The sequence below is a fragment of the Zonotrichia leucophrys genome, chromosome 3, assembly GCF_028769735.1.
Source record: "Zonotrichia leucophrys gambelii isolate GWCS_2022_RI chromosome 3, RI_Zleu_2.0, whole genome shotgun sequence".
NCBI classification, from domain to species: Eukaryota; Metazoa; Chordata; class Aves; order Passeriformes; family Passerellidae; genus Zonotrichia; species Zonotrichia leucophrys.
In genome coordinates this window covers 22,735,348-22,758,766 of record NC_088172.1, presented here as the reverse complement: position 1 = coordinate 22,758,766, position 23,419 = coordinate 22,735,348, and the positions used below count along the sequence as shown (strand labels likewise).

Below are 23,419 nucleotides of genomic sequence, written 5' to 3'. Positions count from 1 at the left end.
TTTGAGAGGAGCTCTTCTTCATCTTAGAGACTGCACAGGTTCCACTGCCTAGTGCATTTTTTTAATACAGATTTTGTGTTGATTTGTTTTTCAGGTTGCTTCTCTAAGTTCTTCTTTTGTCCTTCCTTTTTATTACTTTCACATTTCCTTTTCCATTCTGTTTTCCTTTTTTCCCCTTTTAAATTAGAAATTATAGGTATGTTTTCAACCAGGTTATAGGACCTAGGCTACTTCTGTACTAGCAAACAAAAGCATGCAGTGCAAACATCCAAATATCATCCACAGATCCAGAGATATTGCCATTTTCCAATCCACAGATTTTATTATTTTCTGTGTGTTGTTGAATTGTTAACATTGAGGATTTTTTCCACTGCAGTTTTTGCTTGGGGCCAAAACTATCTGTGTCTCAGGCAGTTCCTAGACAAGGACAAGTGGTAGCTGAGGCTAAGGACAGAACCTAACAAGAGCTTCGTGGATGCAGCCACTCTTATTTTAGAGGACTTCTCCAGAAAATTGCACGGGCAGGTTGTGCATGTCACCCTCACAGTAAGCAAATGCTCCTTGGTGAATTTTGTTTGCTGGTGTTTATGTGGCACAGGCCTTTGTGTACAGAAAAGGGATATTGGGGAAGGTTGTGAATGACTCCTGGGCCTGGGCTGAATAACAGCAGGTCTGTCTATGAGCTGGATTCAGAGGTTCTTGCTGCGAAAATAGAAGAATAATGCTGAGTATCCTAAATTCCTGATGATGATCAGGTTCATCCTTTCTGTTTCATTTCCAACCTGTCACAGCACTGGTTCTCCATTTTGGTGCTATTTACTTCCCCCTCTGCCCCTCTTCCTCAGGCTTCTCACTCTGGGTTCACTCCTTTCTGTGGAAGTTTGAGTCTCTACCTCTGAACTTCCCATTGCACTCAATATTGGTGTTCCCTGGAAACAGGACCTACTTTGAACCCAGTTTTTTAACTTGAATATTATTACTGAGAGGACCCTCTTTTTGTTTTTTAGAAACATCTCTGAGTGGCAATCTGAGCCAACTAAAGCAAAGCTTAGCTTCAAATGTTTGGGTCAAGGCAGTAAATTATACATATTGTTGCCTTCATGCTCACTTTGCATCAGAAAGGCCGTTTGAAAAGTTGTGTATCTGTGTAGAAAACTTAGTGCCTGGAAAACCAGGTCACAACCTCTTGGCAATCTTATACACACCTCATAATAATGATAATAATAATAGACATTTCTCATATATGGGCATTTGAGTCTCTCAAGAAAATTCTTAATATATGACCTAGAAGCTCATATGCCCTGAATTCTTTTTTCTTCTCAGTGGTCTCACAGACATCTGATGTCTTCATGTTTACAAAGCAGTCTTTGTACTTCATGTTTAAAAAGGCAAACAAAGCTGACAGTGGCTTACTTTTTGTAGAGTAGAGGCTCTAAATGTCTTTTTCAATTGATAACTTTTTTCAAGCCATATTTTCTGTACTGATCTTTGGCCATTTTTTCATCAACCACTTTTTGTGTTCTTTACATCTTGGCACAGTGGTAGTGCCTCTGCTGGGGCTGGTGGGAACGCGGGATTTGAAAAGGGCACGGATACTGAATCATGCACATCTTGTATTCTGATGAAAAACATGTAGAGTGTCTTACAAGTTGCTCCCAGGAGAATTTTACTTAAATGTTAATAAGACACAGTAGTAATGCATTAGCAGCATCCGTGAGAATAGCTGAGGATGAGCTAGCAGTGCTGGGAATGGGCCAGGCTGGGTCCTGCCACTGTCCTGCCAAGGCAGGGGGGTCCCATGCCTGAGTGGTTGCTGCTGTGTGTCCTCCAGAGAGGACAAATTCTGCCAGCTTGTTCTCAGCTTCTGCCAAATGAACCTAATTAAAACAGGAATACACATTTTATGCTGAGGCTACGTGTAGCTACCTCTGTGCTTTAAGGAAAATGACAAAATTGCGTATAAACAGAAAATCTGGAGGGACTGAGAAGGCAGTAATTTTTTCCATTCATAGATTTATTGCTGTAGGAGGGAAGATTATAACTATGTCACCTAGATTAGTGACATCTGGGTTAGCTGAACTGGTTTTGTGTGCTCACTGACACCTCTGTGGCTTTCTGATCTTGTTGACATGGAGGACAGTGTGGAATAGCTCCAAGATCACCTATGAGCAGTATTTTTGACCTCAAATATAAAACTATAGAGTTACAGTAAGATACAGCATTTTATCTTTTTAGCGTATGAACTGTTTCCTCTAGTTTCCAGTTTATGTAAATGTAGATTACAATTCACATATATTAAATTAAGTTACTTTTTAAAATTAGGATACAACCATCATTTTTTCCCTAATTTCTGTCAAATGTAAAAATCCTTCAATTAAATGTTAGTAAGAAACTTTTTCTTGTTTTCTTGTCTCTATAGTCTTAATTTTCTGCTACGTGGGAATAGAAGAAAAAGACCTTATTATTGTTATTTCCATACACATTCTTCATGACAGCACCTTAATTTTGAATATTGCAAGGGGAAGGGAAATAATTAAACTTTAATCTGTTCTGTTGGATACATGACTAAAAGCCATGTTAGGAAAATAGCAAATGCAAATTTCTTTCAGTGAAAACTTGAAAACTGAAAAAAAAGGCATTTGAATATTCTTACTTTAATATTTTCAACTAATATAAGTATCTCTTATAATTTGATTTTTGTGGAGACTTCTGGAAAAGTCTCAATTTTATTACAGCATGGTTTTATAGAAAAGAAAAAAAAACAGAGGTAGCAAACATTATTTACTCCAGTGTTCACAATACTGTGAAAGTAGAAGTAAAAAAAAGAGACAGCCTCTGAGCAAGAGGGGCTGCAGTCATATTACTTTCAGTCATATTAGATCTGTAGCTACTTTTCCCCTTTCCACTCATTTGTATGCAGCTGGACTGGAGGAAACCTCTGCAAGGAGGTCTGGATGGGTACCAGTGGTGCAGAAGAAAACATTCTCCTTTATTAAAATGTGGCCCATTGCAAAGTAGGAGCCCCATGGAGAGCAAAGGTACAGTGATGTTATAATTAGCATAGCTGTACTCAGGTAAAGTGAACATCCAGCATCAGAAAATTATATATAGCTGATTGAACCCAGCATCTTGAAAATCAGGTTGTTAAATTAACTTTAGTGACTGGGAATTTGATGTTTAGCTGTAGTTCAGTTTCTCCCACCACTTCCCCCAGTAATGTAGATATTTTGCTTAAAAGCATCTATTCTGTAACTTGTTCCTAAAAGAAAAAAAGATGTCCTTCACTGATATTTGATAAGCATGTTTGGAAACCTTAGTTCTAAAATAAAGAGAAATTATTTTTCATGCCTACTGGTTCAAGCAATGTATCCCTTATAAATAAACAAACACAGAATAATTTCATTTGGGAAAGACCTCTAAGTTCTGATCAAGACCCATCATTAACTCAGTGCTGCCAAGTCCACTATTAATCACGACCCTCTGCACTGCATCTACACATCTTTTAAATATCTTCAGGGACAGTGATTCCACCATTCTCTGAGTAGCCTGTTTCAATGTTGGACAACCCTTTTGGAGAAGAAATTTTTCCTAATGTCCAAAATAAACCTTCCCTTTTGCAACTTGAGGCCATCTCCTCTCATCTTGCTGCTTGTTAGTCAGAAAAGAGACTGACCCCCATCTCTCTACACCCTCCTGTCAGACAGCTGTAGAGAGCAATGAGGTCTCCTTTGAACCTCCTGTTCTCCAGACTGAATAATCCCAGCTCCCTCAGCTGCTGCTCATCAGACTTGTGCTCCTGACCCTTCACCAGCTCCACTGCCCTTCTTTGGACATTCTGCAGCCCCTCAATGTCTTTCTTGCAGCGAGGGGCTCAGAACTGAACACAGGACTCCAGGTGTGGCCTCAGCAGTGCCGAGTACAGGGGAACAATCCCTGCCCTGCTCCTGCTGCCCACACTATTGCTGATTTGGGCCAGGATGCCACTGGCCTTCTTGGCCACCTGGGCACACTCTGGCTCATGTTCAGCAGATGTTGACCAGCACCCCCAGGTCATTTTCCACAGGGCAGCTTTCCAGACACTCTGTCCCCAGCCTGCAGCACTGCAGGGGCTCACTGTGATCCAAAGGCAGGACCCAGCACTTGTTCAGGTTGAATCTCATAAAAGTGGCCTCAGGCCATCAATCCAGCCTGTCCAGGTCCCTCTACAGAGCTTCCTTACTCTCCAGCAGATCAACATTCCCACTCACAGTGCTGGCCAGGAGAGCTTGGCTGCTGTCTACATTGAATGGAGAAGTCTGGGTCATTGTGAGCCCCTTGCTGAAGCACGATGAGTTCACTGCAGTGGTCCAAGGGGAAGTTATTCAGTTCTGCCACTTCTCAATAATGCAAGGGCATTAGCAATCACTGTAGAGCTTTCAGCTACCTTTTCTTTGAGCTTTGGAACTAAATATTTTAAAAATAAGAAATTGAAGAAACCTATTTATTTTCTTTAGTTCTATACAGACAAATGATTATTATCTTGTGTCTAAAGCTCCAGTGCAAAGCCTTTTCCTTCAGGGGTGCTAGCCACAGCTCCACTGTCTTTCAGTAAGGAAATGACTTCTGCAGCTTCCTGAGGAAGCTGATTTAACTCTTAAAGTTAGTGCTAGATGGGTAAAGCAGTGTGCACACACTCAGGACACTGCACAACAAACAGGAAAATAAGCCAAGAGAAGTCACAGTGAACAATCTAAAGGAAGCTGTTGATCACAAAGAATACTTTATTAGTAAAAATAGATTAAACTTCTGAGAATGCCACTTGATCATCATGCATTAAGTTCCTGCAGTATGAAAGAAAATACAACATCCTTGTTCTGCATGCCTGGTCATTGTAGGTCCTCCCAGCCAGGAGGCTCTTCAGAACACCACTAAGCAGCTGCAATTTGTGCTTTATGAAAAAGCTGTCCTGAAATAAATCATCCCAGAATCACCCATTGTAGCACTAAAATTACTCTGGTTTGGTGAATGCCATCTTTCACAAATTCCCTATAGGCTGAAATGGATCAAGACATTAACGTGAGCTTGGGGCTTAAATTTAGGACATTGAGACAAAGGATATATCACCATCAGGTAAGTTTTCTCCATAACAGAATTATCAGCAGCCTTGCATTTCAGACATGTCTTTGCACATAAAAAGATACTACATACTTTATTTGGAGCACCAACTACCAACCAGACAGATACTTTTAGATATTTTTCTTAGCTTATATATAAATTTCAAAATTTACTATTCCTATTTTGGACTGAAAGTGCACTTCTCAAAGTGTCTCTGCTCCGGCTGTACTCATGAATAGTTGATTAATAACAAGTTTGTATGTCTACCCATAATGCATACTTGCCTAGTCAGACCTCTTCTGTTGCTTCTATATATTTCACCAATAGATGGAGTAGAAAGAGCCATAAATTCTTTAACGATTCATTCAGATGATAGCTAAATTGTAAAGTAATTCTGGCCTGCAAGAAGTTATGTAATATAATACCAGCTTTTACATTTGTAAATTAAATAAAAATACATGCAAGTGTCTTTATTAAACAAGGCATTTGACAAAAAGACTTCCTTTTACCTCAGCTATTCTTTGGTGTCCTAGCATTAAAGAAATTTTTTTGGAATATACTATTGTACACAGCTGTTTGGTAGGAGGAAGTGGGGGTGTCTTCAGTGAAACACATAAGTTTTGCATGCAAAGAGCACTATTTTTGTTGTGCATTAATATTCAGTTTTGTTAAGGTAGATCAAGAAGAAACAATTTCTGTAATCAGCAGATTCTTGACAGTAATCAATTAACTGACATTGATTTCCATTATTAAATGTTCATGTTTAGTATAATGCCTGCACAATTAAGTGCAATGTGTACCTCTCAGAGAATAAAATAAAACCAAACATGATGCAGGGACTTCTTTTTTTCTTTTCCTTTCCACTATTATATTGTCATGCTTTGTTATTCCTGAATATCCCTATCATGAAATGTGAAATTATGTTTGTTCAGATTTATCTACTTGACATTCTTGAACTTTGTGATATAGGAACTATGAGTTTAATGTAAATGTTATTTTTATTCATTTTGTACTTCAGTAATGCAGTCTTCAATGGATAAAAGAACCAGGCTTACTGAACAGAGTTTAGACAGAGTGAATAATAAAATATGCTTTCTCTTTAGAGATTAAATGAATAACCACTGTCTAGTTTAGTAATTGTAACTGTCTAGCTCTTGCCTGCTTCTCTCTCCATTCTGTTCATGAGTGTCTTTCTCCAAGACAGTGATTTGCAGACTTGATTCCTAAATGGTGAGCCTATAATGCCACTGGAATATGGGCAATGAAAACAGTCCTAGAAATATTATGACTCAAGCATTTAAGCTAGCTTTTGCAGTCTCTCTTCTTCCTCTCTTTTTACTATCCCTTCATTTTTTCCTTCCCTTTATCTCTCAGAATTGAAAACCATTTGATAAATATAGGCTTGAAAATTCTATTACAGCAGAAACATTGGTAGATTCTTATTTTTCCTCAAAGTCTGAAAATGAGGAGAGACTTAAAAGGAAAAAGCCTCTGCCATGGGTGTTCTTCACTATCCCATGCTTAAGGGAGAGGGAGGAGGCAGCTCTCCAAACTTCCTCTACCTCAGAATCAGTTCAGTCGTTATTACATAACCCCATCCAAGCAGGTTCAGACCCCCCACCTGGCAAGAGCATATGGTGATGTGAGGGGATATTTAATCTGGTGTGCTTCCTTTTTGTTGGAGTGAGGCAATGGCATGTTCCAGGCATCAGAAGAAGCCCCCAGCTGGTGCCATCTCACTATCTTACCTTGTGTGCACGGGCACCCAGGGCTGACCAGGCAGCAAGGGCTACGTGACCCTTACTGAGGCTAGAAGAGCTGAAGGGTTGACTTGAATTATTGATGGATGCAGTTCCCATGCAGGTTATGCCAACTCTGTGACCTTCTCACCTGCCCAGATCCTGTTCTGCTGTGTCTCTTGTACCTGTCATAGGACATGGTGGGACAGCTGGTGCCAGGGTAGCCTTTCTGTGTGAAATTTCTCAGTCTGAGGGTAGAGCAGACCTCTTGTCAGGGACTGGGGTGTCTTCTCTAAGCCTGTGGAGGTAGGCTAGCACCTTTGGGCTAGAGAAAGGTAATTTTGATTTGTGATTTAGGCAAAAGAACTTCAGTCTCTTCAGGGAAAGGTAAGTCAGAAGATTTTCAAAATTATAATGTACTTTTAACCTGAACCCCTTCTGTGATAACTTAAAATGCAATAGCACTAATAAGCCATCATTAGCAATGAAGTCCCTTCCCATTGCACCCAAGCATGTGCTGTGAAGAGTTACGCCTCTTCTCTTCTGAAAGTTGTTGGAGCTCTCCCCCTCTCCCTGTTCTCCTTGAGCAAGAGCCAAGAGTGATGTCTGCCTCCATTGTAAATAATAATAGACCTGGTGGGAATTGCCTGAACCAACAGTTGCCTTCTCTTAAAAAGAGAAATAAGTTTTTACTGAAGTTCATTTCTCCTGGCAGCTTGGGAAGAGGCCAGGTTGCTCATGCTGGTGGTTGCTCATGCTTCAATATCTTCTGCTGCTTATAGCTTGAGTTTGCTGTTGTTTTGTACATTTTGCCACTCTCCCAAGTATCTTGTGAGAGATTTTATACCAAGTACTTTATGTTTGTCCTTTTCACCCAGCCAGATATGGCTCTAAATAAAATACCTGCTCTGAAAGAAAAGAAAATTGGGAACTAGAAAACAAGTCAACCTTTCAACTGAGCAACAAACTGCAGTCATATGTTTGAGGACAGATTTTAACCCCAGTCTTGAACCACAATTCATCTGTATTTTGACATGCTCCTGGCACAGAACAGACAAGGAACATCAAATATGGCTTCTGAAAGAGCTTTTATGCTGGAGGACTTGTGCAATCCTCCTGTCTGAGACCTGAGGATACAGACTTGCCATAGCTCCTGAGAGCTGGACTAATCATTTCACAGAACTAAAACAGAGTTACAAGACTTTTCTTATGTTATTTTCTCCCTTTAATTCAGAACCATTGAATTACCAGTTTTGAATGATATTTTTAAAGCAGGGTCTTAAGTGCTTTCTTTTTTTTTTTTTTAATATAAACTTAAGTACTGCTTTCATGGCACATTATAACTTCAAAAAAAGTCTGGAATTTTAATTTGCATTTTGCAGTCAGAGTAAAATATGAGTAGAATTGAAGACTTAAAGATGTAAAATATTGGTAATTCTGTTGATTAGGAACCCAGAATATCTGTTGCAATTGCCTTGTTTGATCTTTTATATAATGCAGTTAATGTGATTTCCTTTAAATAACACTTGTTTGAAATTGACCCAATCTTTTAGGTAGAAAAAATCTAATTATGATTTTAAAAATTGAGCCATTTTTATAAGAATTTCCCCTTCTCACAGTGTTCCTGATGAACATTTGAGTGACATATTTAATAGCAGTTTACTTTAGTGCCATTTCAAACCCCCAGTAAAACATTTTAGTAATCTTACTACAAGAGCATAAAGAATACTTAGTGTCTTTAATGGACATTATATTAGTTAAGATTAAATTATTTCTTTTTTTTAATATAGTAGTTCTGTAATTTTCAGTCAGATAATTGTTTTTGTCTTTATATCTTTTTGTGTACTTGGATTTCCTGTCAATGGCTTTGCTTGGAGTAAAAATCTTGTAAGAAAAACAGAGCAAGACGCAAATCACTTAGAGAGTTCCTGAAAATTTGACAAATTTTATACTAAAATTTTTGAAATAATTAAATTTACCATATATTATGCAATTGTAGACAGAAAATATACTGCTGGATTGGTTGTTGGAATTCTTTGTTCATTTTTATTTTCTCCATATGTTAGAGAATTGATACTCTGTCCAGGATTTCAGTGAAGCAACACAATTAAAAGTTCAATGTTTTCCAAATAAAATAGTTTTAATTGTTTTTTCTCAGGAAGGACTACTTACACCTCCACAATAATAAGCATTCTTATGTGCTTCAACTAACCACCCACTCACTTTCTCTCTTTAAAGGATCATCTATCCCAATTACCATTGAGACTTTTCAGTCTCTCATTAAATTTGGAGCAGTAGGCAATTTAATCAGGTGGTGATCAGTGTGATATTACAGAACATGACCTTTATAAAGTGTATCTAACAAATTTGGATATTCTGTGTTACTAAACATACTTAGTGTTTAGTTAGTTTACAGTTCTCTTTGGGAGAAAAAAAGTGACTCATAGACAGCACTGGTAGGCAAAAAAAAAAAAAAAGGTTTTATGTATGTTATTCGTCTTTAATTTGAAGTGTTTTCTCTTGCATGTCAAGCAAATACGAATTTCCACCCCCCATTTGGACATGTTTGAATCAACCCTGGAGCTGACTGAGGATGTGGGACATTGGTACAGCATCATTCTTCAGATGAATGCCACATTCTGCCTTTTTTTCCCCTAGTCAGAGTGTCACCTCCCATTGCTTGCAGAGAAGGAACCCTCTGCAGATGGAGCTTTACGTGGTGAGCTGTGACTCAGAGCGGCCGTGGGCTGGAGCGGAGCCGGGGCGGTGGAGCTGCGGAAGCGGAGGGGGTGCTGCAGCCTCTCCCAACCTTCTGGGGGCTCCAGGGGCTCTGCAGCTTCCACAGGGGCCTTTTCTGGAAATCCCTGCAGACTCAGGGCGCTGCTGTGCCAAAAAGTGGGCTTCAGCTAGGGCCAGGATGTAGGGTAGGAAATCTGTCTGGCCAAAAGGAGTTTCATGCTGGTGTAGAAGGGTTTGGCATGGCAGTATTGAAGCACACTAAGCTATTCAGTTTGATTGCTGCCTGTGCTCACCAGGAGTTAGGAAATCAGAGCTACCCCAATACCAATGAGACACTGAAAATTTTGTTTGATTTTATTAAATTTACTTGTGCAGCAAACACAAGCTCTAAAGAAACTATCTTTCCCTAGTATTCAGATCACAAATCTGGTTGATTTTTTTTCCCTGCCCATAAGACTGCAAACACCGATAGTCCTGTCATGGTTTGAGCCTGGCACAGAGCCAGTGCCCCCCATGAAAATGCCCTCACCCTGGTGTCTGCTGTGAGATGTGACCAGGAATAAGCAAAACAGGCTCCAACTTAAACATAAAGAACACTTTATTACCTAAACTACAGGAAAATAGGGAAAGACTATAAGGAAAAGAAAAAAAGAATTGAAAACCTTACAAAAACCATTTTCCCCCCTCCCCACTACCTGACTTTCCCAATCCGATACATTCTCCCAAATCATCAACTACCCAGCCTTGGCCCCACACTTTAGTATACTCAAACTGCAGTTCATGAAGAGGAAAGGAGTCCTTCTTGTTCCATAGGCTTCCCCTGGAAACACACTGAAACCTCGTGTGCTTCCCTGTCACTTCGGCACCGCCCGGAAAAAAGTCCTTTTGCCACTTGTGACATCTTCCTTCCATGCTCAGTGCTCTCACCACTGACGCATGGCCAGAGCTGCTCTTAGGGTTGTCTTTCAAGGATGCCTTGTCTCACTCCAAAAAGGCACAATCTCTGCTTTGGGACATCTGTCCCCCCCATATTTTTCCAACCCCCTGGGGCCGGGGGGTCCTCACGAAGAACCCTCCTGGTTTTGAGCCACTGCTTCCCCCTAAGTGCAGTCTGTGTCACAGGAACAACTGAGTCCATGGCCACAAGAAAAGTCCAGCCAAAAGGCCACTCCAAATCATCTCTCCCCATCCAATCATCTCCACGTTCTTCGGGCCAGGTCCTTGTCTCATCTCATCTCTTATCTCCCTTCTTATTCAGCTTCGAGGAGGATTAGCATTTTTGCAAGGCCCCAATCATGAAAGAAAGGGTTAAAAGTTTTCAGTCTCTGTCTATCTCAGAATGCTGGTACTCCCACAGGTGCTGCTGCTCCGCCGGCCAGGCTGCACTCTTCCCCCCCCTTTCTCCTCCCGGGCTGGCTGCTATCACATTCAGACGCCGGCTCTCCTCTCTCTCCCTCCGGGGGGGGATGACTGCCCGATGTCTCTTGGGGCTCCGCCACCCTTCCATCCTTGAGAGCTTTCTCACCCCCATCTCTGTCCAGGCCCCGGGCCTACCGCATGGCTGCCCCTCCCCCGCCCAGCAGCAAGGCTGGACAGGGGAGGGTGATCTGACCTCTTCGAAGCGACGTCCCAAGAGAGAGTGCCAAGGGCAGTGCCCTGCTTTTTAACCCCTGTGTATTCTCGGAGGTGTGTCCAAACCCCACTGGCTACACCAGGTGCCAGTCTCAAACCCAAAACCTTCATTGGTTTGACCACAGCTTCCCAGAATTCCCACTTCTTCCTGGTCAAACCACCACATTCCTTAAAAATTCTGTAATTTGAAGCCTTAGATTCAAAACCCCACACCAGGAACTTAACCATGGGTCTTTTTATGGATAATCCCAATTAGGTAAAGCTGTCCACCCATGTGCCATTTGGTATAGATTTTCCATCACACAGGGTGAATTGCAAGTTAGATAGGTAGGATCTGAATTCTGAGAGGGTGAATGTTTTGTTTCTTCTCCTCTAGTACTAAAATAATCTAATGGATGCCCTGAGATATAACATCCAGTGTATTTTTGCATCTCTGCTTTAGATATTAACATGCTCTGAGTATCCAAGTATCTTTTTCATACTATCTTACATTATGTAGTGCAACATTACTGCTGCCAGCCAGAGAGGAAGAGATGACATCCTCTTCTCTGCATGCAGATCTCTGAATTCCTCTAACATAATCCTCATATGTTTCTTCAGCTAGGCCCATCTCATATATCCATATCAGAAGTACAAAAGTATTTTTGTCAAGGGGTCAGGACTACAAGTACATTTGTGAGGGGTAATTTAATGGTGATATTGCTATTGCAGTTGAGTCCTGAATCAATTCCTTCTAGGAAAAGAAGGCCAGTTTAATGAGATCCGAATTAACAAAGGTTCACCAGTTTCTTCCCTCTGTGGAGTAAAGGAATTAACAAAAAACCGCTATGCCAAAATTTAGCATCCCGATTCTACCTTTAATATTTCCCAAGTACACATCCAGGAAGAAAATTCATCAGTTGTCTCTAAGCAACGTGTTAGGCAGCGTTGCAATTTTTCATGTGACTCTAAAATAAATAATTTATCTCACGTAAAAAGTGAGGACACCTATGTTGAATGGTGGGTTAGTTTGTAAAAGGCAGAAGATTTATATCTGATTATTTTGATTCCTTACTATGAGTCTTGTCTGGGAATGCTGCTCATCAAAAACTCACATTGAAATGGGAAGAGAAAGGTAAGATTAAGAAACAGAATGCTTTTAATATCTTACGGCACATAAAGTTACCTGTAAGTCTTTTAAAAAGACATTGCATTCAGTAGAGCAACGTTTTTAGGGATGTACCTTTATCCTTATTCAGATATGTCAATTACTGACTGATTAACACAAGATGAATTGAAGAAAGGTCTGGAGGGGATTTTACAGATGTCCTAGTCATGAGAAACTTTACAAAAAGCTTGTGAAGCTGCCCACAGTATTGAAGCTGTGAGAAATCTGAAATGCCATGGATGACTACGAAGCTACTTAAAATTTCTGAGGTTAATGGGCTGCATGGTAGGGATTATGAGCATCACTTAACTGCTCTGCTTTTACAGAACAGACTTTTCCTCTTCTAATAACATTAATTATGAAGCATATGTATTCTGAGATGACATAATGGATGCCATTGTTCCATTTATGAAAACATTTGATGTTTACTAGTGTTGGTGAAGGGCAGCATATTGCATAGTCCTGTTATACCTAATTTTCTGTTGTACATAATACAGCGCTATTTCAGACACACTTTATTTGAATGCCAGTAGAATGCCACTGTTTTCTTCTTCACATTACATACAGTAAAAAACTATTCCCACTTTTATTATAATCAGGAAATCAAAGTACACCTCATCTCATGCCTTCATTATTATAGAAAATGAGTGATGGCCTTCTTCAGCCTAGTGAGTATTCTTTCCAAACAAAATCAGTCTGATTTTCAACATCTGAAAGTTCCACATTATTACTTTTTCTCCAAGAGGTCTCCTGGCTTTTATCCCCTGCAGAACTAATTTGGACTAAACAAAGACATAAGCAAACTTATCAAGTGTCTGGGATGAACATAAGAGCTGGTAGATGGCAACAGCTACAGAGAATAGAGCTCCATTTTCAAAACAATCATAAACACTTACATCTTCTCATCCTTTTTCCTCTGAGAAATGTAGATGGGAGCCTTTCAGTTTGGTCCTGGATGTGCAAATACAGCTATATTATTAAAGACCACTGAAAATTAGTATTTTTCAGTTTTGGTATTTTGTTCTTGTTACCATAAGCAAATGAAACCAGCAGACAAAAGCCTCTTTCACTGACAAAAAGCTCTCACATATCAAAAATCTCTTTCTACGGAATGATAAAATTACATCAAATATTTTTTGCCTCCATTCAGAAGGTTATTAGTCTAAGATTTGAATAATTCCTAGAATTTTACTGGTGTCCCCTCACCCCTATATTATTGATGCAGATTTTCTGGGATGTTCCCAATTTCCACCCCATTCTAAACTAATGGAAATGTTTGGTATTAAGAACGATTTTTCAGTTACTATAAGGAGAACAAAATTTAGAATAATGTAGAGACTGAATACACCTCACTACTTTAGGAACTGAAGATCCCTTTTTCTCAGATGTGTAAATCTGAACAGATTCTATCAGGTTCAAAGCTTAAGTAAAGAACATATTCTACAAGTTTTGTCATTTGAGCTGCATTTAGCCATTTCTGAAATCTTGTGAATAAAACATTCCCTGCCTCTGCCTTACAAGCAAGGAAGCATTGATTTGGAGACAAGTGCTTCGAGATGTGCTCTACTGTTCATCACTCTGAGGTACTAAATTGCAGACAGCCCTATAATGTTTTGCTCCCTCATGCCCATCCTTAACAAACTCTTTTATAGAAGGTTTAAATTATTAATATTGCAACAATAAAGCTCACAGCTACTACTCATCTCCTTAGCTGGCTGCTGGATAAAATTCTCTCCCCACAGTGGTGGGCACAGTAGTAATACATTAGCAGACTGGGTTAAAGACGAATCTCACAAAAATGGTGGATATGAAAGAAGTGAAAATAATAGCTCTGAAAAAAACTTGGAAACTGTTGATGTTAAGTGTGTCTAAAGCACTGCAATTCAGGAAGGACCTTAAGGGTGCTCCTTGTATTGTCAGTGAATGTTTAGTTTTGGTTTCCTTTGAATGATCTCTCTGCAAATGAAAAAAACAACCAAAATGCAAGCTTTGTTTCCTGAACTGAGAAGTATCTTTGAGCCTTTTACGCACACACCTTTTGAAAATGTCTTTTCAGTCCGCAGTTCTATTTTGGCTTGGACTCAGCCTTGTGTGACACATCTTTAAAGTTGTTTTGAGTTAGGGAAACATATATATTTAGCTTAGTACTGGCTGAAGATTATCCTGTTTCTAGTGCTCTATGCAAGATGGATCCAGTCCATGAAAAATACCTTTCTAATAGAGAGAAATCTATCCAGTTTTATTATTTTGAGAAAGAGATTGTTTTCTGAGTCCAGTAGGGCTTGTCTTGCCACCTCATTGAAGGGTGACTCCATTAACCTTCATGATTTGGGAAGTATGAACAAAGGCTACTGCTGCAGTGAGTGCTCTTTCGATAAAAGAATGCTAAGAGTCTGCAAAGTGCAGGGTTACTATCCTGTCCATTTTTATTGTAAGTAGATGTGCTCCTTAATGGGGCTCTGTAGGAAAAAAAAAATCCCTTTTCAAATGCCATTAGTCCACAGCTGCTGTGATGTCCAGCCCCCAGCTAGACTGGGCACCACCCTGCCTGCCCTGGGGTCTGTGGCTGGTGTGCCCAGCTCTGTGAAATGGAATGGAATGGAACAGAAGAATAAATTATTTTCATTGGAAGGGACCTCCAATGGTCACCTAGTCCAAGTGTGTGACCAGTTCAGGGCTGACCAAAAATTAAAGAAGTTATTAAGCATAGTCTTGTTACTAAGGGCCTGTGTACTTACATGCCCATAAGCTGTATATTTTCCTCCTTGAAGCCAAGCAGATCATGACTGCAATTATTCTTTGGAGGCATTCAAGGGAAATTACAGATATGGAGGAAAAGCAAGCATTTATTTTAACCCTGTGCTGTAAAGTGTGTGACCATTAGGATGGTCATATATAGCCTTCCTTTTCCCTCCCTGTAGGCTGTATTGCACATGTTGTCACTGCAGCTCATGTTCAGAGACTGTGTTGTGTACCTAATGCTTCACAGTCACTCGAGTCATCACTAAGGGTTGAACCCAGAACATTTTTGTGAGTTTGTGTCAATGAATTCAAGAAGGTTATGCTAGGCCCAGATGTTTTTGGTGTTCAGAATGATGTTTAGGGAAAATCCCACCAAACAAGGTCATTCTGGTGTCCTGAGCTAAGCAGAAGAAACTGTTAATGTTCCATGTGAGGATCCAGAAATGAGCTCTGTGTTAAGAAATGTAAAAGCACAACTATTCATGTAGTAGTTTTTGAATGCTAAGAAGTTATATGGTAGGAAATAGATTAAATTCTTACTGTTATCAGCATACTAGTATAATGTAATATGACAATATTTTACCTCATTTGATGGGTTTTTAAAATTTCTATCTTAGAAGCCAAGTGATGTGAGACTTCTTTTCTGTGCTACCTTCTACTGAATACTTAGTCTGAGAAATTGTAGGACTCTGGGTCAGAAGACAATCACTGAGATCTCTCTAGTAGCTAGAAAGTCTGTAATTTTGTTCTGTATTTATCTCCCAAAGTGGCCAGGAGGCAAGAACAGGGTCTCCCAGTTGCCAGCAGGTTCCCTGGCATCTCTTCTGGTTCAAGACGCTCTGGGGTTTGGACTGGGATTAGCACAGTTGGTCAGACCCAAGTGCTAATAACACCAAGGCTGTGGGTTCAACCCCTGTGTGGGCCGTTCACTTCAAAGCTGCACTTGATGATCCTTGTGGGTCCCTTCCAAATCAGAATATTCCACGATTCTGAACTAAAAATGCTCTTCTGGAGCAGGAGCTGTCAGAGCTGTCCTTACCTAGGCTTTCCAGCAAGGTCTGTATGTGAAAGGATTTGACTCTGTAGCTCTTGGAAATATATAGCCTCTCCAAGCATCCATCTGCCCTCCTATGAAATAGCAACAAAAAAGCACATATTCACAATGATATTTCAGGGGTTAAGTAATTAATGTGTTGAGTAGCTTAATGCAGAAGCACTTTGTATGATTAAGTACTTATGTACTTAATTAGTTTCAGAATTTGATAATGTTCTTTGTGGTCTCCTGCTGTGGTTCATTTAGAACTTCAGCTTGGTCTTTCCACGGGACACACAAAGGATGTTGTGCCCAGAACACAACTACAGCCCTGGTTTCAGTCCCACCAAAAGCAACAGGACACATTAGCTATTGGGGATTTTTAGTTTCTTTGCAAAAATATTGGAACCCAGAGGAAATACTAATGCTATTGGGCCGGACTGTGCTCATGATTGTTCATAATTCAAAAGCAAATACTTCTTTTCCTAGCACTCCTGTTGATCCTTGGGGCTAAAAGCCTATGCCAAAGAGACACAGACAGGCCCAATTCCTGAATCTAACTGCAGAAATAAAGTGATTTTATGTGGTTTTGCAAGTTTGTACACCTGCACAATCATGGCTTAGTTTTCCAAGCAACTCTTCTTGCTGAAGATATTGCAGATACGGCACTCAAAAATGCGGTGCTGACTGCAAAATAGCTGGTAATCACAAGAGAAAAAAGGGATCACTGTCCTTGTACATCTCAGGCATAAAGAGAACTCTTTGGTGGACATTGCTGCACTTCAGCAAAGGAAAAATGGAGTTGTACTCCCTTGTGTGATACACTCAAATAATGCTTGTTAATGTCTAACTCAGATTTTGGACACAGCACCTTCAATGAGAGGGGCAAATTTACATTTTGATGTGAAGAGCAGACAGTGATGAGTAACATTTGGTGACAAAATACTGCCTGCCCTGTTTTTTTTCTACAACTTAAAGAGAAGAAGGAAGAGAGAGTATTTCTTGACACAATGCAGATATATCTCTTCCAAACTGAAAAACTTGTGAAAACTGATAATGCTTCCCACCTTGAGGCCACCATGCTTGCAAAAGCTTCAAGTGTTTTAGCCACAGCAGTTGTTCCCTAATGTCTGAGAATCCTGACTGTAGGTAGGCAGTCACCTCTGAGCTTCAGACTTAGCCTGTTCATCTATGGAAACACTGAAACTCACCTCTGCTTTTAACTGTTGTGCACTTTCTATCGGTCCACTTGCCCTCATCTTCCTTCAGCTGTTAGCTCTCTTCCTTGTGGCTAGCATGATGGAGCCTGATTTCAGATTGTGGCTTCTAGATGCTATGGAAACAGAAATAAATATTTTTACTTTTTTTTCTTTTTTTTGGTCTTTCTTATTATATAAGTGCATTAGTAACAATGCATGGCACAGGGAATGCAGTAATCGAATGTGCTGTGCAGAGCTTACTCTTTGTTGCTTAGCAATTAAATGTATGCACGTAGCAGCAGCACTGACAAAGATGCTAATAAAAAGTGACAAGTTAGATCTCCAGAAAAAATTACACGATTAAGAAAAAAATATCTGTCAAGATACTGGAGCAACAGCGAATGGTACATATGGGTAGATCGTGTCCCTCCTGAAGGCAAGATCTTCTGGTACTGACCACTAGAGGGGCTGAGATGATGGAAATAGAAGGTATCCACATTTATAGCATGGGCTACAGACACACAGTTGTGCAAACATCATGGTAAGGCTTTCTGTTGTTGTTGTTGTTGTTCCTCTATAATTTGTATTTATTTATATCCATAAAGTGTCTAGAAACATGTCCTGTTTCCTTTGTTTCATTTTTCTCCTCGTTATTCAGGTTTGCAGATTTTTCACAGCCTTTCTGTCTATCGAATTTCTGACTTTGCTAGCAGATCCTTGTGTCACAGTATATGGTTTTATTTATATAACATGATGCAATCTTTTGTGTTAATGTGAATAGAATTCTCTTTAAGACTGGTTCTTTATGAATACTAAACTGCTTCTCTTTATTTATTTACTTATTTATTTTTAATTCGGAGCAAACATGAAACAGAGGAACTGCACTGTAGGCTGCAATTGTCAAAAAAGCCCAGCATTTAAATACTTCTTTCTATGTGGGATTTGTATGTTTAACCTTTCGCTCCTTCTCTCTCATTTTTAATCTTCCAAAATCTGTGTCACTTGTGTTGTGCTCAGGTAGTGCATTGCTTCTTGGGCTGGGTAACACTGATTATACACTTGCTCTGCTGTGGATAAACACAGTCATCAAGGGCTTTTTACGCTTTTTCCAAACTGGCTTGACACGTTGTTGCATGAAATTATTTTTACTACATTTAAAGAATCATTTAAAGGTTCAAAGTAAGTACTCTTAACACATTTATTAGTATCTGTGGTATTTAGCAAATATTTCTAGTTATGTGGAGGAGTTAAATAGTTTTTCTTCTAATAATTCTTTCTGCGTTTTAGAGCTTTTCCTCATTAGATTTCTGCTCACCAAAGTGCTGATTCTGCACTTGACAGTCTGCCTGCATAGTGAATTGCAGGATCTGGGCCCAATTTTGATCTATTTATATTATAGTCCATTTCATTTTAGCTGAATGAAAGTACTAATTTGGCTGTACTTGCTTTCAGCATTATCTCAAGTTGTGCCAAATCATCAGACAGTCCATTTGGAGTTTGGCGGGCTTTGCTGAAGCTCCTGCATTTTTGGTCAAGTGCTATTGAAAAAATGGGATTCATAAAAAAAGTAGCCTAACTCTTGGCTTGGTTCAGCAATTCCGGGTCTTTATCTCCAGCTTTAGCAAATAAGATGGACCCTGAATCAATGCAGATCATGTTGTATTCTGTGTTAACAAAATGAATTGGGCTTCTTTTAATTAATATACTATACCCACTAAGAAATACAAATGAAAACATACAGTAAAAATAATAGTTAAAAATTGGAACATTCCTGACTTTTCCCCCCCACCTTCATTATGACTGTATTCATAGAACAGTTATTGAGATAACAATCTACACAGAGCAATCCTGTTATATGATGCAAACAGCAGAAGGCTATTTAATGAGGGTTTTTTTGAGCTAGTCCACCTTATGACACTTTACTTGTTCTGTATTTTTCCAAAAAGGAGTCTTTTAGCATTAGTTAAGCAGGCAGAAATTATCTTGTACAGATGCAACTATATTGCATCCCCAGTCAGTGAGGGTAAGGAAATAAGCATGTAAGACAGAAAAGAACAAGAAGAGCAGCAGATCATTGTGGTGAAATATTTTATGTGCATTTGGTTGTGATCTTTTTAACAAGATGTTTTACATCTAGCTCAGGACACTGAAACAAACATCCAGAAAAGACAAGATTTGAATCCACTGGGGTGTTTAAACCAAAATTTTCCTCTTCCTCCTACTCTAGTAAATGCTATCATGGCAAAATAAGCTTTGAGAGAATCACTTTGATTTGTGAAATACTTTTCTCCAAAGGCTGCATTTTGAAAGCTATTTCCAAATGAGCCTGTGCTACCCAGAAGTAGCAGAAGTATTTCATGTTCCAAAAAGATTTTTTAAACATATTTATGTATGCCTTCCTACCCGCATTACCTGCAATGACATGAAAACATGGTGTGTGTGTGTATACATGTATGTATGTGTGTATACATGTATGTATGTGTGCTTGTATAATGCAAAAGGGAAAAGCAAATGCTTTACAGAAATGTCTACTTAAATGTCTGCCTGAAAATGTATGCAGTACATTCTTTTTTTAAATAGCCTCCTCCTGGTAGTACCTTCACTCAGATTCTCACCATTCCCATACAGTGTTCTGTAAATACCCTGTGAGAATGACTAGCGGGGAGGATGATCTTGCATAACAGGCAGCTGACTAATTTAGACCAGGAACATTGATCTACAATGACTGAAATAGTCTCAATCTTGTTCCGATTTCGACATTTGAAGTTTTGGCATCACACCCATGGATACTTGTGTAGCTGTCACCGGAAGTCACTGCTCATATATTTTATCATTTTCAGGTAGAGCAAGAGAAGGCTAATCCATTCCAAACATAAAAAAAAGTTAGAATTTTTGTGTCATATGTGTTCCTGACACAGAGAGGGCTGTGTTGAATTTTTGTGAACTATCCCTGCCCTATCCACATCTTTAAGACATACCATAACAGGCCCTCTTCTCCATCTTTCTAAGCATGCTACTCTTCCCTCCATATTTTATTCACCTTTCTAAGCACTGTATGTTGACCTAAGCTGTTCTTCTCTTTTATCCATTTAGATTAATTAATGTTTTCATAGAATGACTGCCTCCAAAAACTTATTGCAATAATGAAAATCTGAGGTCCATCTCTCACCTGTATTTTCTTCAGTTTTGGACTACCCAGGTAAAGCTGGGGAGGGTGGCTTGTGCTTCACAGGCACAAAAATTGAGCAGTTTCTTTGGCCACCAGTGTCTTTGAGACATTGATTTAAATCAGTGCTGGACACTGCAAAGAGGCAGGACTTGATTGAGGACTGATCTGTTCTGGGTCTGAGGCCAAGGGATGAAGCTGAGCTTGCAAGGTGGGAATGCCTTTGAGTGTGATTGCTAATCACTACAGCCTCTTGGAGGTTAGCTCTGATGTTTTCATCTGACTGATATTCAACTCTTCCCATAGGTGTTGGTACATATTCACTGCCATTGTATGTGTATGTATTTGCAAACACATGTGAGAGTCTACTGGGGTCCTCTTTTGACTCCATTGGACTTTTTCTCCATCCGTGCTCTTGCACTTCTCTTAGAAGAGACCTTAAAAAACTTCCACTGTGCTCTTATGCATGTGCTACATAAATAGGCATACATCTTATAATCTTTGCTACCACAAAGATGAGTCATACCTGCCAGAAATTTTGTTTTGAGTAACAGCAAACTGGATCTGAATTCCTACAGTAGGAAGAAGTCAGGGAAGAAGTGACTGTGTAGTTTGCTAGTTTTGTTTTCAGCAATGAATCCTGTAAAATAAACAATTGTTTATTAAATATATGCCCTTAAAAGACACCCAAAACTTAACCTAGATCTGTAAAGTATGTTGCCTTTGGATTTTGTCATTTAGATTTGTATTCATATTGCAAAAATACATCTAAAATGAGTAAAACACAGAAAACAAATAGGTTAAGAAATAAGCACATACTTCTGCAAATCATTTTTGTAAGAAAAGGAGTATTATTTCTTTCTCTCCCCTCAGTCCCCAATGTATCTTGCTTACAATAATCAGCTTAACAGTTTTAATCTTAACTACTTATACCTAACTTGCAGAATACATAATCATGGCAAAAGTAAACTAGTTTGAGTCCAAATTTTCTTCCTCACTAACAAACAGCAGAAGAAAGTGATGGGTAAAATTTAGGACACTATTGTATAATAAATGAGTAATCTGAGAAAATGTAATGCACAGACAACAGTCGCTCCTTGCTGTGCTGTTGCTCAGATACACAGCTTGTCTGAATCTAAACATACTGATTTATAAAAAGTGCAGGTTTGGTGATACATACCCCACAAGCCTGAAAAAGTGAACAGGAAGAATTATATTCATATAACTGCTTGCTGCCTGTTTGAAAAGGCCCTTTTAGACATACAGTAAGCTACAGTGGAGTTAAGCTTGTAAAATTACATTGCAATATGTGCTTTAGCCTGTGACTGGGAGAAAAGGGCTTTTAGAGACATCCACTCAAAGGCTTATTTTTGAAAATTTTTTTATCAGTGCAGAAGAAACTCATGGAATAACTTGACACAGTCCAGACCCCAGCAGTAGAGAGGATGAAGTTAGGCTTGCTTATAATTTTTAAAGTATGTGATTTGATGTTCCTAGATTATCAGTATTAATTTGTGATTGGAGATATTTACTGATGGACAAAAAGGAATAGCTTCGTCTTTCTTCAACAGAGAAGGCCTTTGCATCATAAAGGATTATAGACATTTGTAAGCCCACATTTCTCTTCACAGAGAAAAGCAAGGCAAAATTCTTCCCAAGAATACTTCTGGGTTTCACATTCTCTGAACCTCAGACAAAGAAAACACAATTCTTATCTTATTTGCTGTGTTGTGCCAAAGTAGAATGCAATATGGAGATTGTTTACCCAAAATGATGGTGTTTTGTTTCCTTAGCCTATCAGGGCCAAATGTGTGTGTGTGTGGAGACTGTTGGCTAACAGTCATGAAATTCAGTACAGTGGAGTGCAGTTGTGTGCAGGGTTGAGTGCTTAGCAGGTTCAGTTTAAATGTAATGTAACATAGTGTGATATAATATAAATAATGTAGTATAATAAACTAATTAGCCTTCTAATAAGATAGAGTCAGATGCATCATTCTTCCTCCTCTTGTTGTGGATCCCTGCAAATACAATAAATGTTATTTTTAATAATCTCTTTTTAATAATTAATTTTTTTAATGTTTCTTTAACTTCATGTTCACTACTGGTGCTCTGTTTGATACTGAATATAGATTATCAAGATATTCGTGGGAAATACTCTGTATTTCTTATGAGACACAAGTAGTAAAGGAGTGCTGGAAGCCTTTGCCTGTGGGACCCATCAGAATTCTTGCAATCAGAATGAGAGTAAGCCTTCAATCTGTGTCATTTTATGGATGCTGCAGAGTCAGTCTGGCAAGACTTGGTGTGGGAGACCATTCAAACTGAGAGGTGGATTTCAGGGAAAGCTTGGCTTCATTTTCATCTGCTCAGCCTTTGCAGATGGTGAGGTGGATGGAGGTTGCTCCATCCTGCTGGACATCCCTGCCAAGAGAGCAGCAAGCAGCAGCTCGGAGCGCTATTTTGAGTAGATCTGACTTGCGGAGAAAGGAGTTTGGGTGGCAGCGATGCCATTTCCCGGCTCAGGAGATATTTGCCTCTAGATGGAGCCGTCCACTCGCGTTCCAGCGGCGCTGGCTGAAGCAGAGCCTGCGAGGTGCGGTGCTGCTGCAGCCGAGCAGCTCTCCCTGCCCTCAGCAGCTCTGATCCCTGCTCCCATCCCTGGCTCTTCTCTGGCGGGCTGTCTCTGGTCTCTGGTTCACCCCTCGCAGCTCACTCTGTGTCTTGGCATCTTCCAAGCCTAGAGAAGTCACTTGATCCTCATCATCATTTTCTCCTTAAATCTGTCAGCCAGCTGTGTTCTGTAAGATAGTAACTTTTTTAAAGCTGCATTTTCTTTATACTGTGTGATTTTCTTTATTTGCTGTGATTGTGAATCTGCAGTGTATTTGTCTGTGCTTTAGGTAAAGTCAGGGCATGTCTCCTATGTGT

General features: G+C 39.5%; 1 protein-coding gene across 9 annotated transcripts in view; it reads left to right on the top strand.

Annotated features, from left to right (window-relative positions):
- The window catches only part of DLGAP2 (DLG associated protein 2), a 453,971-nt gene that overhangs the window by 100,128 nt on the left and 330,424 nt on the right, over window positions 1-23,419 (top strand). The window contains exon 1 of one of the 9 annotated variants that reach the window (XM_064707625.1): window positions 17,752-17,866. The exons of 4 other annotated variants lie outside the window; for them this stretch is intronic. The gene's annotated coding sequence lies outside the window, so the exon portion shown is untranslated. Of the gene's footprint in view, window positions 1-17,751; window positions 17,867-22,877; window positions 23,292-23,419 lie in introns of those variants that run through there. 4 more of the 9 variants (XM_064707632.1, XM_064707633.1, XM_064707631.1 and 1 more) reach the window with 4 other exon arrangements.